Genomic DNA, 17,466 nt, shown 5'->3' with positions numbered 1-17,466 from the left:
TGAGCAGCTGTCAATTTTTTGCTTCTTTGCTGTGGATATGCTATTTGGTCTTTGCCTCTCTTCTTATGAGTCTCATTTATTTAAACAAAATGCATTTTCTCTGCAACTACAGTTAACTATCCAGTGAATAGAAGGCAAGGCTGACAGGAGTTGTTCTGTGAGGACAGCAGCTAATGTTAATGCGCAGGTTCCCAAGTTCCTCATGGAATTCTCTTGCTCCTGATGTCTGCATAGCTGGACCCCTCATTTTGCTCAAGTCTCTACTTATATGTTAACCTTGTCCCAGCAAATTTCCTTGAGAACATAATCTTAAGTAGTATATCTCATCATTCTCTCTCCCCTAACCCTGAATCATTTTTCACACCACTGAGCTTTCCCTGAGATATCACAGATTAATGGTTAATTATTGCCTTCCTGCCACACTCCCACTCCAAAGCTCATAAGATATGGGAGGGTAGGAATTTTACCTATCTGCATTAGTACTATACCTCCTATACCTGTATGTAGTTCCTGGCCCATACTGATGTTCAATAAGTATCAAATAAATAAATAAACCAATAAACCAAGAGGCAGAGTGGCATGGTAGAAAGATTCTGGATTTGAAATTAAGGTACATTTTTGACTCCTGGCTATGTTCATACCAGAGCTGTATGTCTATGGGTGAGCCAACTAATTTTTTTGAGCTTTAGTTTCCTCACGTATAAAATGAGAATAACAAAATCTATCTTGCAAGGGTGTTATGACATTCAAATGAGATGGCATATGTGCATTTATACACGCCTTATAAACAATATTCATTTAAATAATTTGTTACTATCACTCACAGACCAGTAATCATGATTATTGAACTCTTCTGTTTCAAGTTCAGAAGATATGACAACACTTCATATGTTTGGCAGTTAGCCAGTATAACTATGTCATGTGTCAGTTAATTTTGTTTTTTCTTTCCCCAGAAAGCACAGGATGACAGTACGGAAGTCTTATAAGTTTGATTATTTGGATATAGCTCTGATTTTTAACCCAAGTATTCACGGAATCTAACTATTATCCCGAAAGCCCCTACTCATGGAAGAAAGACCTTTTTCTACAGGCTTCTTGGGGAGGACATTTGAAATAGATACCTAGTGTAGTTGTCATTAAAAAAATTTTACCTGACAGCCTAGAAGTTAAATGAATATGCGGTGGGTTTTGATTGTGAAGGTGATAGTAGACTGTAGTTTGATTTGAATTGTTTAACCATTTACTAAAAGTTTGAGTTTTAATTTAGCGTTGAATATCTTCTATTAACTGAGCGATGTACAACATAATTTTTTCATACCTAGAATATTCCATTTTTAACTTTTAATTTTGGAAAATAAAAATTCATATAAACCCTGGAAGATTTTGAGGAGTTATCGATATGAATATTAATTAAAGATGCATTCATTAATAGATTATCCATTTTGAAATTTGGCAATATATATCCAAAGCTTTAAACATGTGTATAATTATTGGTCTAGTAATTCTACTTCTAGAGATTTATCCCCCAAAATTAATTATGGTTATGGGCAAAGCTTTATGTATATAAAGTTATTAATTACAACATTGGTTATAACATCAAAATTAAGGAAAAAATCTAAATGTCTAATAATAGGGAATCAGTTAAATGTATTATAGTACATTTATAAAAAGGAATATTATAAAGCCAGAAAAAGGATGTAGAAGAGTATTTAATATCTTGAGAAACATTCATTACATTATGTTAAATAAAAAAAAAAAAGTTCATGTTCTATGTGTGTGTGTATAGATTCATTTTTTAATGGAATAATCTGAAATAGATGGGGTTCAAACAGAAAATGGCTTTATTTTTAAACAGCTACTGCCTTCAAATGTATTCTGTTGAATCTCCCTTCTCTGACCTTTGTGGTGTCTTGGAAAGACGCCTTAGCTTTTTGGACATTTTCTGTTATGAGCATGGTCTCCATAATTACAGTTCATTTTCAGGCATTAAGAGGTCCTGTGCATTCTAAATGAAAACTTTAAGTTCACACCCAGGGAGTATGATTTGTTTATTCACACTTCCTCATATTCCTTCCCTGCTTCTTCTGGCTCCTTTAGGGCTGGGAAGGGGGAAAGGGCACTAGAGAGACAAGAGTAACTGTCTTCTGTCACCAGTGCTATTATAATCTGCCTGTGTGACAGGCATCCAAAGTCTGGCTCTTTAATTGGATACAAACATGGATTCTTTGACTATTCTGCAAAATGCTATAGTTCCATGGTATAAGCAGTTTGGAACTCTTACAGCAAACCCTCTGATTGCCCTTGATGATGCATTCCATAACCTCTCACACTATGGCTCTCTTGCCCTGGTTAGCTGCCCTCTAGGGCAGAGTAATTTCAAGATAGCTTGAGCCTAGCTACTCTCTATGGCCTCTAATTGGGCCACAGAAAACTCATACATAATTTTCTTTTTATTGGAGTATAGTTGATTTACATTGTTGTGTTACTTTCTGCTGTATAGCACAGTGAATCAGGTATACATATACATATATCCACTCTTTTTTAGACTCTTTTCCCATATAGGTCATTACATAGTATTGAGTAGAGTTTCCTATGCTATACAGTAGGTCCTTATTAATTATCTATTTTATATATAGTAGTGTGTATATATCAATCCCGATCTCAAATTTATCCCTCCCCTCCTTTCCCCTCGGTAAACATAAGATTGTTTTCTACATCTGTAACTCTATTTTTGGTTTGTAAATACGTTCATCTGTACCATTTTTTTACATTCCACATATAAGTGATATCATATAATATTTGTCCTTCTCCATCTGACTTACTTCACTCAGTATGACAATCTCTAGGTCCATCCATGTTGCTGCAAATGGCATTATTTCATTCTTTTTTATGGCTGAGTAATGTTCCATTGTATATATATATACCATACATTCTTGCTATACCAAACCATAACCACAGTTCAAGATTTCCTACTGTTTCCTTCTGTCTTTGTTTTTCCACTGAGAAGCCAAACCGGCCAGCCTCTACCCTTTAGTGTTCTCCAAGTGGTAAGCTGGTATCAGTCTTTATGTTCATGTATAATCCTGGGCTCCAGAGACACCTCAAGTTCTTCCAATAACTCTCTTCAGTGAAAAACCTAGGTTTCTGCAGTTCATAATAGACAAGGCCATCAGAGAATAAAGGTTAGGTCACAGACCAGATAGGATAACATGGAGAGGATGGAATTCATAACCCAAGAGCAAGTTTGTGAGAAAAAAATGGGGTTTACAGAGTCAGTGTGGTTCTGTTTTTAGGATAGGTTGATGAATGTATAACTCTATAAGAAATAAAAAGGAAGCTTTCTAACTCCTAGTGATGGAACTAAGGGAATCCAAAAAGAGATGACAAGATGGTTGCAGTATCCACGTATTTTCATCCTGAGAGAACTGAAGTTCAGTAGCTTTTCTAATTATTCTGAAACCAGTATGTAATAATTTATATCTGACCATCAAATTTGAAGATCTCTTGTCTTAAAGATGAAAAAGTATGTGTCAAAGCTCAACACCAAAAAATATTAAAATTTTATCCAAGGCATCAAATATTTCATAATTTATCCACTTTTCCCCTCTGACAGAAATATGATATAATTTTAACAGGATGTATTGTTCTTTTAGGATAATATAGATGAGCCATTTGGTTTACAAGATCCAAAGTATTTGTGGTATTCTTTTTGTTACACTGAATTTCATTTTTTTCTACACAGAGTTAATTGCTTTTTAGTTACAGCACTTAAAATATTCAGAGTGACTATCTCCATTGTTTGAAATTTACTGGATAGTTGCTTAATCCTTTGCTTCATTTTGAATAGTGTATTTTAAGCTAGTGTGTGTGTTAATGAAGAAAATGTACAACAGGGAAGTCAGACTCCCTAGAGAAAGGTCAGCTGGCTATCTTCTAGGCAACATTCATTATCCTCATGAATGCACTAATAGCTAAACACAAGTCTTAGAGACTCAGTTTCTATAATTATCAGCACACTGAAAACAAATTTACTTTTCAGGTATTGCTTTACATTAATCAAGTTAACAGCAATTCATGTATAAAGCAGAAGCCCAATGTTTTAATTTTCCACCAGAAATATAATTATTTATGACTAGTGAAAAATTTTACTTGCGAAGATAGCAACTGTGAGGGTTAATTCCTTTTGTCAACTTAACTGGGCCATGGGGTGCCCAAGTATACGGTTACACGTTATTCTGGGTGTGCCTGAGAGGATTTTTTTGTTGTTGTTTAACATCTTTATTGGAGTATAATTGCTTTACAGTGGTGTGTTAGTTTCTGCTTTATAACAAAGTGAATCAGCTATACATATACATATATCCCCATATCTCCTCCCTCTTGCTTCTCCCTCCCACCCTCCCTAACCCACCCCTCTAGGTGGTCACAAAGCACCGAGCTGATCTCCCTGTGCTATGTGGTTGCTTCCCACTAACTAGCTATTTTGTGAGGATGTTTTTAGAGGAGATTAACAGTGGAATCTATAGACAGCAACCTGAGTAGAGCAGATTGCTATCTCCAGTGAGGAAGAACCTCACCCAACACCCTCAAGGCTTGAATACAGCAAAAAGGCATAGTAAGAGAGAATTCACTGTGTGACTGTTTTCAGCCTGAGAGAACATCTTTTCATGTCTTTGAACTTGCACTGAACTGAAACTTATACCGTTGGCTCTCAGGACTTTGGATTCAGACTGGGAGTTATACCATTAGCTCTCTTGTGTCTCCAGCTTGCTGACTGCAGATCTTGGGACTTCTCAGCATCCAACCTCCATAACCGCATGAGCCAATTCCTTATAATAAATAAACAAACATACATACACACATATACATAATATAGAATGTGTATGTGTGTGTGTGTATATATATATATATATGATCATAGCATATCTAAGCAGTCCCATTAGGATGCATCTTTGGGTTCCTTCCAGGAATTCTAGGACATAAGTATGCTCCCTTCCACTGTAAATGTACACTGGATCACACAGCCTCAATTGTGCTCAGAATGAAACAGCCTGTGGCCTCAAGTGGCTCATCCTACACATATAGTCACCTCTAAAGAAATCTTCAGTTACTAGAAGTGATTTAAAAATGAGTTCCCTTCTTTTACTTCATCTCCCACAGAACAGTAAATGGGACCTAAACCAAAACTCATATAACGCTTCTCCAAACCTCTCTTTCCTTCCAAACTCATCCAGAAGCTCTCAAAAGAAACCCTCTTTCTTCCATCTGACTTTTTGCCCTATCCTCAGATCTGTACTTAATTTCTTGAAGAAATGTTTTCCAATATTTGAATCCATTATCCAGATTCTCCACAAGAAAGGGAGCCTAGGAACCTTGGCATTCATCCAGCAAGCAACAATCTTTCCCTCTTTCTTCCTGGCCTTCCAGGTTGATTATCTCTTCCCATTCTCCCTTTTCTGTAATACTAAAAGCCTAGGACTGGTCTGCTTCCATAGAGTGAGTGCCTGGAGGAAGCTATGGGGAAGCTGATCTAGAAAACTAAAAATCTCTTGTTTGGAAGGCTGAGAACATTCCTAAGTCAGTAAATTTTGATTCCAGCACATAAATCCTGCAGACCCAGAGGCCATTCTACCTCAAAAGTAACTTGGCATCTCCAGACACAGGGCTACTATATGTTAGTATTAGAGCTGAATGATCAAAGGGCAATGTTATTTCCCTTATTTCCAAGCCTTTGGGGTGGCAATGGGATGGAGGTGAGGTCAGGGTTGTGAAGGAGCTGGTAGAGTCTCACTGTGACCCCTAAGTACCAATACAACCTCTGATGAGGACAAAGGCATACGCTCCATTTCTGCTCAGGTTGATTTGTTCTGCCCTGTTCCTTGGCCAAATTAAAAATGTGTGCTATTGGTCACAGACAGCCGGCAAATCCATCACTGTCCATCGCTGGGTGGACTGCCCTCAAGTGTGTGTGCCCACTTCATGCCGGGTCAGCAGAAATATGTTTACAAATGAAAGAAACCACATCCATTACCATATTTTTTACATCTATTTTTAGCCTAAAAAGTATTCAGGGCAATTTGCATTCATTTTAGGATGGAAACATTACACTTGGTATGCATATTAGTGAACCGGAGCTATATATAACATTGCTCTTCACTTTTGCACACTGTGTACAATTGCCTGCAAGGGGAGGGACCTCTCATTTCATAAACACTTACCCGTCGTGATCAGCATTTTGACATTTCTCATCTGATAACTATGCGTGGTTGTTGCTGAATCTCTGATCCAGAACCAACTGACATTTCCACATTGTACATAAGACTAATCTTTGTGTAACCGAAGCCATGATTTTGAGAGGTCTGTTGTCATTTATAATCCCATTTTAGAATGTGAACAGATTGAATGCATCCCTTTTTCACTTGGAAAGAGAAACTTGGTAATTTCAGCCCTATTGGTCACATTCTGCAGAAAAATCCTGAATAAATTTTCAGTATTTTGGGCTTATGGATCAATGACTTAATGTCATACATGGATGCCTTTGGTCTGAGATTTTCTTCAGCTCCTTATGATAACCACAATTTGTTGAATGCGGCTCTTGCATATGTTCTACTGTCCAGATCTATTCATGTGTCTGATTTCTATTGATGTGCTAGTTTGTCTCATCGATTTCTTTAATTTAAGCCTGATATTCTCAGATAGGGTTCAGGGCATCAGAATCACCTATACCGGGCCCTTCTTGCATGCTTTCTTGTCCCACAGGGATTCTAGTACATCTCAACCTCTCGATTCAGAACAATTGATTTTGGTGCTTCTGTTCATACATTTCATCAGGGCAGGAAGCTTGTTTGAGTGGGAGGACTCCAGCTAGCAAGTGTGGGAAGGGGTATTTGGTGGCTGACTGAGATGAGGTGACAGTGCTCTGAAGCAAAGTAACTGACAAGGAGATGGTGTTTGGTACTGCCGCTCCCTCGGGTTAAGCTTTGTGTTGGCTGGACTGGTCATCTCCCTGTTCCATGAAGATGCAGGGCCAATTCCCTGACCTTGTTGCTCCAACTGGTTTGGAAAAGGCTCCTCCTGCCCATCCACTTATCTAATCCTACCTGTGCATCAGGATCCTCCTTAGGTCCTGTTTCCTCCTTGAAGCCTTACGGGTAACCAGAATTTATACCTTCCTTGATTTTTCTTTTTTGAACCATAAATGTTCATATTTCTCATTTTTGCACATATGTTACTTATATTTTTGAACTGATTCCTGAGTATAAGAATCGTCATTGTAACAATATCACAAGTTCCTTGAAGTCTATAATTTTATTAATTTTATTTTCCAGAGGAAAGAACTTTGAACAGAATGAGAGGAAGAGAACTAGTATTTATTTAGCATTACTATGTGCCAAGTACATATGTGGGAAGCCCTCAATATCTTCCTGTAATTTTTTTCTGCATGGTATTATTTCCTTTTTATAGATGATTAGAATGAGGTTTACAGTTTTAAGTAACTAGCTGAAAACACATGAATTGTGGCAGAGAAATTAGAAATTTGTTTTAGGCTTACAAAACACCAATCTCATCTGCTACCATTGTATTTAAACATCAGCCTCACTATACCTTGAAAGTCTGTCCAGTATCCACTTTATTTAGGCATACTACTGTCTTCCCGTTTTAGTATGTAATATAGGTGATTTTTCCCTACCTTAATATATATTTTTCAGTACTAGCTTTCATTGCTACTATAGTTTATCCTTTACTTTCAGATTAAATGATAATTGTATAATGATAGTATCAATCAGTTGCCCAGAAGTCTTGATACAACTTCTTTTGGGAGCATTGTGCTTATAATTATATACATAGTCATTGCTGTCAAAATCACCTTTTCCCAACTATTATGAGGATGCTTTTCGTAGTAGAAATAGAAATAGTATACCTTGTTTGTACTAGCATTGCTTTTTTTTAAAAAATTTTATTTATTTTTGGCTGCATTGGGTCTTCGTTGCTGCGCTTTGCAGCGAAAGGGGGCTACTCTTCGTTGCAGTGCGTGGGCTTCTCACTGCGGTGGCTTCTCTCGCTGTGGAGCACCAGCTCTAGCACTGCTTTTTATTTATCACAGGAAATAATTTTTACATGGAAAGTCATAGAACTATAATTATGTTTTTATTATCTAATACTTCTACAAGATTTCAATCTTTTTTCTCTAAGTATTTGAGTTATCGAGATTATAAATCTTTCTGTGTTTTTTTATGTATGATTTGAAAGAATCAATAAACATCCTCACCAACTCTTCTGATTTTATAATGCTAGTCAGAAAATTTTATTCATTCTGACAGTTTCTTATATACTAGGTCTTCTTTATCAGTTTTACTTCAACTATTGAATTCTTGGAAGATTTCATAACCATAACACTTTTGTTATTTTTATTATTTTCTGACTGCCAAAATCCTGTTATTTCCTTTTTCCAGTAAAGATTTAGCTTCTGAAAACTATATTTAATCATCTCAGACTTTTAAAATTAACACTATGTATAATTTTTCTAGATGCCAGCTTTCATTTTTCTTAATTTAGTTTCCCTGGGGTGTGTTTAAAATTATTATCTTATTTGTCTCAATCCTTTTACTAGCATTAACATTTTCAGGTTTAGAAATATTTATATGGCTCCTATAAGATTCAGGTTTTACCAGATTCATATCTGCAGCTTGCCACCCAGCTTTTTATTGAAGTCTCATGGAATATTAAATACATTTTTTGATTATTTGCACCAGGGCTACTGAATCTCAGGAGAAGAAACTATTATGAGGACATCTCATCCTTTGGTTTGCTTGATGCTGTTTTTATACTTGTGGTAGAACAGGTATAGAACTCTGCATCTGTTTCTGTTAATTAGGGAAATATAAAGAGGCAGTCACATGTAGGGAGATTGAGAGCATATTCTAGAACCAGACAGCCATGGATTTGAAACCTGGGTCTCCCATTTATTAGTAGTAACTTTGGGAAAATTGTTTAACCTTATGGTGCTTTAATTTCCTCATCAATAAAAGGGGGGTGATAATAATCACTACCTTATAGAGTTGTAGGAGTATTAACTTAGTTAATACATTTAAAGTGCTTAAAATAGGGCACATACATATAGCTCTTGTGTGTGTGTGTGTGTGTGTGTGTGTGTGTGTGAGTGTGTAGGGAATGCTCTAACAAGAGTTTATTTAAAATGAATCTGCTTGGTTTCACTGTCACACATACAGAGATAGCCCATGGCACTCTACATTTTCTACCCATAATATAATGTAGTGAATTTTGATATTCCACAGGGTCATTCTTGTAAACCAGAAAAAAGAAAAGTATTTTTTTAGTTTTTCCTTTTTGAGCAGCATATGTTTTTCTTTACACAAAATGCTAGCAACGTTTTCTCTCCCTTCTTCCTTTTTTCTCGAGTTATTGTCTGCTGAGAAATATGGACAGTTCCAGGTCTCACCTGTGACTATCTCAAGAGGAAAAATCAATACAATAATTAACTTATATAAAGATGTCTAAGGCCATGATTACCTCTGCTCTTTCTTTTTTTTAATAGTAAGACTTTCACAATTGGCTTTAGTAAATTTTGCAAAAGTTCCATGAATAAATCTGTAACCATATTCATATATAAAAATAGTTACATGAATTTTCAAGAAAAGGCCAGGGGCTGAATGGGAAGGAAATATATTACTTTGTTCTATGCACTCATCTATGGGCTGCATGTGTTTAATAAACATTTTTTCCTATTTCCATTTGTGTCTGTGAAAATCCCAAATTTTCTTGAAGATTCTTCAACCTAACTGTCCTTGCCTTCATAAAATCTTTGAAAGCCTCCATTAGAATGGATCAATCTACTAAAAAAAGTAGGTATAATTATGGGTCAACATATATCAACCCCATGGTAACCGCAAATCAAAAACCTACAATAAATACACAAAAACCAAAAAGAAAGGAACACAAGCATACTACTAAGGAAAGTCATCAAAAAACAGGGAAGAAATAAAAAGAAGAAATGAACAGAGAAGAACTACAAAAACAATCAGAAAACAAGTAATAAAATGGCAGTAAGTACATATCTATCAATAATTACTTTAAATGTCAATGGACTAAACTCCCTGATCAAAAGGCATAGGGTGGCTGATTGGATAAAAACAAAACAAAACAAGACCCTTCAATATGCTGCCTGCAAAAGACTCACTTCAGGGCTAAAGACACACACAGACTGAAAGTGAGAGAATGAAAAACGATAATTCATGCAAACAGAAAGGACAAGAAAGCAGGGGTAGCAATACCCATATGAGACAAAACAGACTTTAAAACAAAGGCTATAACAGTAGAATACAAGGAGAGGATATTACACTTGTTAACATACATGCACCCAATACAGGAGCACCTAAATATGTAAAGCAAATACTCACAGACATAAAGGGAGAAATTGAAAATAATACAATCCACCTCTTAGTTTTCCCAATGTGGGTTTCATCTCTTTCATGACACTTCATACACTACATCATAGACTTCTTTTTTTTTTTTTTTTAAATCAACATAGACTTCTTGAAGTCAGAATCTCGGTCATTTTATCTGTTTGTCTTTAGTCTTATATTCCCCCCACCCTGCTTCACCTCTTGCCGAGTATAGTAGCTCAAGTGGGTGGGTCTTCAACAAATGGTTCTGGAATGATAGATTTATAAATGACTAGAACTGGTATGAGACATAGAAATCATTTAGTTTGATACCTCATTTCAACCATGAGAAAATTGAGGCTTAGGAGGGTGTCCAATTTTGCTTGAGATCACAAAGCAAGCACAGAAAGCGGGGAAAAAAGACCTTTTTTTATGTTGGTGTACATTTTTAATTATAGTGATTAAAATCTTAGAAGTACTGGTACTTGAGAATTATAAATCTCTAGAATATCTGAGACATTGCTTTGGAAGTAGCTATAGCAAAGCAGGTAAGTATCTCTAAATACTGTAAATAGGATTCCTATTTAGCCAAATCTGTCACTTGATAAACAGTTTTAAAGAGAAACAGATAAACCCCATATTGCATTTTATTCGCCAGTAGTCTTGTGCAGTATTTGACTTGTAAATTGATTTGTCCAATTGACTATCCACAATTGTCAGGTTACTCTGGTAAAATGGAAGCCTCTGACAATTAGAGAGATCTGGAACCATGTGTCCTTCACTACAACACTGCACATGAACTGTTAGAATGAAAATCAGTTTCTCCGACAAAATAGAGTTTTACTTTAGCAGCAGGCACAAAACATTGAAACACTCTCTTCCTATAAACCCTCTGAAGCCTCTGCTTCTTGTCCTTTTAGAAACCCTGACAAGGACCTTACATGAATCATTCATTTTGTGAAAATACAATATTCTGTCAGCAGCATCAGCTAGCCCAGTTGGATTAGGAAACAGAATCAGGATGAACTAGAGCTTGAGACCATGGGTGTTACTTTAAAAGTGATAGCCTTCTGGGCTCACCAGAATTTTAGACTTCATTCACGCAAGGACAGAGGTGCCTGTATAATTTTAGTAGCCAAAACATATCTTGAATAGTACTAATTTCACCAGTGAAAATTTACTTCCAAAGTTCTTTGTAATAATATATAAACCTTCTAGTGAAGATTCAGATATTGATATTTGAAGACCCTGTCATAGTTCCATTCCTGAGAGTGGACTCCTAACAATTTCAAATGTTAACAATGCCTTAGGTTGTTTGTGGCTTAAGTTTAACACACACATGTTAAGTAACACTCTGTATATGCATAGAAAAAGACTGGAAAAAATACATGTAAATATTGACAATGGATGGGATGATGGGGTAATAGGTAGTTAGAATTTTCTTTGTATTTTTCCATTCCAGTTTTTTATGATAAGCATATAATTTTGTAATTAAGAAAAGTAATTTATTTATAAATAATTTTAGTATTTTCATGGATAACATAGTGTTTTCTATTTTGGTCTTCTTATCCCAAAACCATGATCCTAGCTGCCATATAAATGGTCTTAGCAGTTCTCTCACCTTATCATCTTCAGTTGCCTTAACTAGCAGGCTAGGAATCTTGCTGCACCTTTTCCCCTTGGATCATGCTTAGCTTTAGTAACACAGAGGTTTCTTGTTATTATTCCCTTCCTCTTGTGCCTTTGGCAGATAACATTAAGTGATTAAGGCACTCTTTCTCCTGATCCTGTACTCTCCTTGAGGTTATTCCAGTTCACTATGCCTGATCAGCTGGAATTGGCAACAATGAAATCAGCAAAGCCTAAACTAATCCGGGGATTGAAAGAGTCTAGCCTTGCTTGGAGCACCCATGAGGCAGGCCAGCTGGTTTCTATTTACATGGAGGAGTAACGAGCTTATTGAAAAGGAGTTCTTCCAAAAGTAAGAGGGGTTAATATACAGCAGCTTGATTGCAGGACAAGGGGTTGTTGTTAAAGGAGAAAAGTGGTTTTGAAAGCAGGATGGCATTTGCTAGTCAGATTTCTCTTTGCCGCAGCCCCACGGCTGAGTCCTAGGACGCATAACGAAACATTCCTTTATAAGTTGCACTAATGGAAGTGGCTAGTGGTGTTCCCACTGGAGCATAATAATGTAATCCTGATACATCACATTCAGGAACCGTAAAGAAGGAAACAGTACAGTATATGCCAATCATCCCTCTGGAATTTTCCAAACTAAAAGTAATTTGAATGGGGCTGGAGTTTCTGAATTCTATGAGAAAATAGTTCTGCTAACATTTTAGGTTTCCTATTTTAGTCTCAAATTTGTGTGGTCCATGAATTATTCTCAGAAATTATGTGACATAAAAGGGGAGTTATTATCGTTTTCATTTTACAGATTAATAAAAGCAAGGAGAGGTCAAATTTGTTCACACAATGATAACTTATGTTGGAGACGAACTAGAACCCAGCTGTGACTTTGTTCTTTTCCCACTGGAACACATCATGACTAGGCCCATAGACACTTACCAAGAACACACTGAATAAAGCCCTGTATCAGATGCTGGGACTACCATAAATATAATGAGAAGTGCAGACCAACTTAGCACACTAAAATATACAGGTATTGGGGGATTAAGATGGTGGAGTAAGAGAACGTGAAGTTCACCTTCCCCCAAAAATACATCAAAAATACATGCATATATGGAACAGTTCTCATGGAAAACTAACTGAAAACTGGCAGAACTCCTATACAACCAAGGCTGCAAGAAAGACTCTCATGTAATTGGGTAGGACTGGAAAAAAAGCATTGGATAGGGACACGTACCGCTGAAGGGGACTAAGAGGAAACGAAAGACCACACAGGTGGACTCGCCCTGGGGAATGAGCCAGAGACTAGGCATCCCAGCCCTGGGGTCCTATGTGGAAGCGACAAGCCCTCTTGCTTGCTGGGAGGACTGCTGGGACACATAGAAGGGCTGGAGAAGCCTAGACTCCACTCATGAGGAGTGTGCAGGTGCTGGCTTGCCAACAAACAGGAAGGCGAGAACTCTGCACTAGTGGCTGCTGCCACACTCCCCACTCCCCAGTCTGAGCTGGGTGAACAGACAGCCTATCCCTGTTTACTCCATACCATGGCTTGGCCCAGGATCTAGAGCAGCCAAGTCCTGGGAAAAGAATCTAGCAATGCAGAGATGGCCAGAGGGTCCAGGGAGTGATCAAGGTGTGGCAGTGGTGGCTATTGTTGGTGCTTATGCAAACATAGGCAGCCCAGAACTCTGGCAGCAATGCAGCTGCTCAAACCCCCAGGAACAACATGCCTCGACTCCCACTCCCAGTTATGTGAACTCTCCAACCCGTCCACTCCACACCACAGCTTGGAATTGGATCTAGGCCTACCAGGTCCTGGGAGAAGACTCAATATAGGGACACAGGAGTGGCCCTGGGGGCCTGGGATGTGCTCCAGGTGGGGCAGTGGTGGCCATTATTGTCACTTGCTCAGGCAGTGCCACAGAAGCAGCCCCGATCTCTGACAGCAGCACAGCTGCTTCAATTCCTGCAACCACAAGCCCTGACTTCCAGTCCCAGTGGGCAAATGCTCTGGCCATGCCCACTCCATACCACAACCTTGCAATAGATGTGGGATAACCACAGCAGAGGAGGGTACGGTACCTTGAACTGTGTCTGGGTGGAGCTGAGGGTGGCTGCACAGGTGGGTGTTGAACCTCTATGGGCACACAAGTCTCACTTGCCTCAGCACGCCCCTCCTTTGAGGCAGGAACCCCAGTGTGAGAAGAGGGAATATCACACACCTGAAGTGAACAGAGCCTGCCTGAACCCAACCCTCATGGCTTATGCTCCAGCAGCTGGGGAGCAGACCCCACCCGTGACAGGGCAGTGACAGTCACAGAGCAGAAAGGAAGTCCCGCCTCATATTTAGAGCAGGTTTTAGCTCCTCTAACACCAACCACAGCCTCTATCATGGTGATAGTGACAAGCACACACTGAGGGAACTTGTGGCTAGTATCCACATCACATCCAGCCCTCACACCAAACACATTGAGCACACAGTCTATATAGGGATGGTCCCACATAAAAAAGCCACTTCAAGACCACAAAATATAACTGTTGTACCTAGATTCATAGACAAAGAGAAAGTTAAGTAAAATGAAAAGGCAAAGGAACTACTCCCAATTGAAAGAGCAAGTGAAAACCCTTGAAAAAAATAAATGAGTCAGAGATAGTCTATGAGACACTGAGTTCAAAAATTTGGTAATAAATATGCTAACTGAATTCAGAAAGAGTACTGATATAAACACAGATCATTTTAACAAGGATCTAGAGACTATAAAAATAACCCAATCAAAAATAGATAATTCAATTTTTGAGATAAAAAAATACTCTAGAAGCAATGAATAGCCAGATAAGTGACACAGAAGAATGCATAGGTGATCTGGAAGATAGAATAATGGAAATCACCCAGTCAGAACAACAGAAAAAAAAAAAAAAAAAGGAAGCAACATATGAGATCTCTGCAAGAAGATAAAATATGCCAACAAATGCATAATAAGTGTTCCAGAAGGAGAAGAGAGAGATAAGGGGATCAAAAATGTACTTGAAGAAATTATGGCTGAAAATTTCATAACTCTAAAGAAGGAAACAGATATCCAGGTACAGGAAGCACAGAGGGTCCCAAATAAGATGAACCCAAGGAGATACACATCAACACATATCATAATTAAAATGACAAAAGTTAAAGAGAGGATTCTAAAGGCAGCAAGAGGAAGAAAAAAAAAAAAAGAGTCATATACAAGGTAACCCCCATAATGCTATGAGCTGAGTTTCTCTGCAGAAACTTTGCAGGTCAGGAGAAGGTGGCATGATATATTCAAAGTCCTGAAAGGGAAACCTAGGATACTTTACCCAGCAAGATCATCACCTAGAATAGAAGGACAGATAAAGAATTTCTCAGACAATCAAAAAGTATTTAAGAGAATTTAGCAAAAGTAAATATATCCTAAAAAAAATGTTGAGGGGTCTTTAAATAAAAAAGAAGCAAGAACCTATGGGAAAGGGAAAATCCTAATAGGAAAGGCAAAGGATTGAAGATGACTTAAAGAAGCCAGTATGTAGATTAAAAACAAACAAAAAATGTAAACTCAATTATAACTACAATAAATAGTAAAAGAATAATAAGCATGAAGATGTAAGGTATGACATCAAAAACACAAAATGTAGCAGAGGGGAGTGAAAAAATGTAAATCTTTTAGAATGTTTTTGAACTTGAAAGATTATCAGTTTAAACCAAGTAGATATAGTTATGGGACAACATATACAAACTCCATGGTAACCACAAACCAAAAACATACAATAGATACACAAAAAAACCAAAAGAAAGAAACATAAGCATACTATCAATACTAATGAAAATCATCAAACCACAATGGGAAAAATAAAAAGAAGAAATGAAGAAAGAAGAAGTATTAAAAAAAACAGAAAACAGGGCTTCCCTGGTGGCGCAGTAGTTGAGAATCTGCCTGCTAACGCAGGGGACACGGGTTCGAGCCCTGGTCTGGGAAGATCCCACATGCCGCGGAGCAACTAGGCCCATGAGCCACAACTACTGAGCCTGTGCGTCTGGAGCCTGTGCCCCACAACAAGAGAGGCCGCGACAGTGAAAGGTCCGCACACCGCGATGAAGAGTGGCCCCTGCTTGCCACAACTAGAGAAAGCCCTCGCACAGAAACAAAGACCCAACACAGCCAAAAATAAATAAATAAATAAATAAATAAAATTATTTAAAAAAAACAAAAACAGAAAACAAGTAATAAAATGGCAATTATTACATAATTATCCATAATTACTTTAAATGGCAATGGACCAAATGCTCTGATCAAGACATAGGGTGGCTGATTGGATAAAAAAACAAACAAACAAAAAAACAAGGACCTACAATATGCTCCCTACAAGAGACTCACTTCAGGGTTAAACACACACACAGACTGAAAGTAAGGGGATGGAAAAAGATATTTCATGCAAACCAGAATGACTAGAAAGCAGGGGTAGCAATACTCATATCAGACAAAATAGACTTTAAAACAAAGGCTATAACAAAAGACAATGAAGAATATTATGTAATGATAATGGGATCAGTGTAAGAATATATTATACTCTTTAACATATATGCACCCAATGCAGGAGCACCTAAACATATAGAGCAAATTTTAACAGACATAAAGAGAGAAATTGACAATAATACAATAATAATAGGAGACTTTAAACCCCACTGACATTAATGGGTAAATCATCTATAGAGAAACTCAATAAGGCAAAAGAGGTCTTAAATGACACAATAGTCCAGTTGGACTTAATTGATATCTACAGGACACTACATTGAAAAAAAGCAGGATGTATGTTCCTCTCAAGTGCACATGGAATGTTCTCTAGTATAGACCATATATTAGGTTGCAAAACAAGCCTCAACAAATTTAAGAGGACAGAAATTATATCAAGCATTTTTTTTGGACCACAACAGTCTGAAACTAGAAATCAACCACAGAAAGAAAAATGGGAAAAAAAACAAATATGTGGAAACTAAACAACATGCTACTAAAAAAACCAATGGGTCAATGATGAAATCAGAGGAAATCGAAAACTACCTCCAGACAAATGAAAATAGAAATACAACTTTGCAAAATCTATGAGAGGCAGCAAAAGCAGTTCTAAGAGGGAAGTTTATAGCAATGCAGCTCTTCCTCAAGAAACAAGAAAAATCTCAAATGAACAACCTAACCGACCACCTAAAACCATTAGAAAAAAGAAGAACAAAGCCCAAAGTCAGCAGAAGGAAGGAAATAATAAAGATCAGAGAGGAAATAAATAAAATACAGTTTAAAAATCAATAGAAAAGATAAATGAAACCAAACTGTTTCTTTGAAAAGATAAGCAAAGTTGATAAAACTTTAGCCAGGCTCACCAAGAAGAAAAGAGAGAGAACCCAAATAAACAAAATAAGAAATGAAAGAGC

The sequence above is a fragment of the Balaenoptera acutorostrata genome, chromosome 2, assembly GCF_949987535.1.
Source record: "Balaenoptera acutorostrata chromosome 2, mBalAcu1.1, whole genome shotgun sequence".
Lineage (NCBI taxonomy): Eukaryota > Metazoa > Chordata > Mammalia > Artiodactyla > Balaenopteridae > Balaenoptera > Balaenoptera acutorostrata.
The sequence above is the reverse complement of the archived record's forward strand: the minus strand, read 5'-3'. Positions refer to the sequence as shown.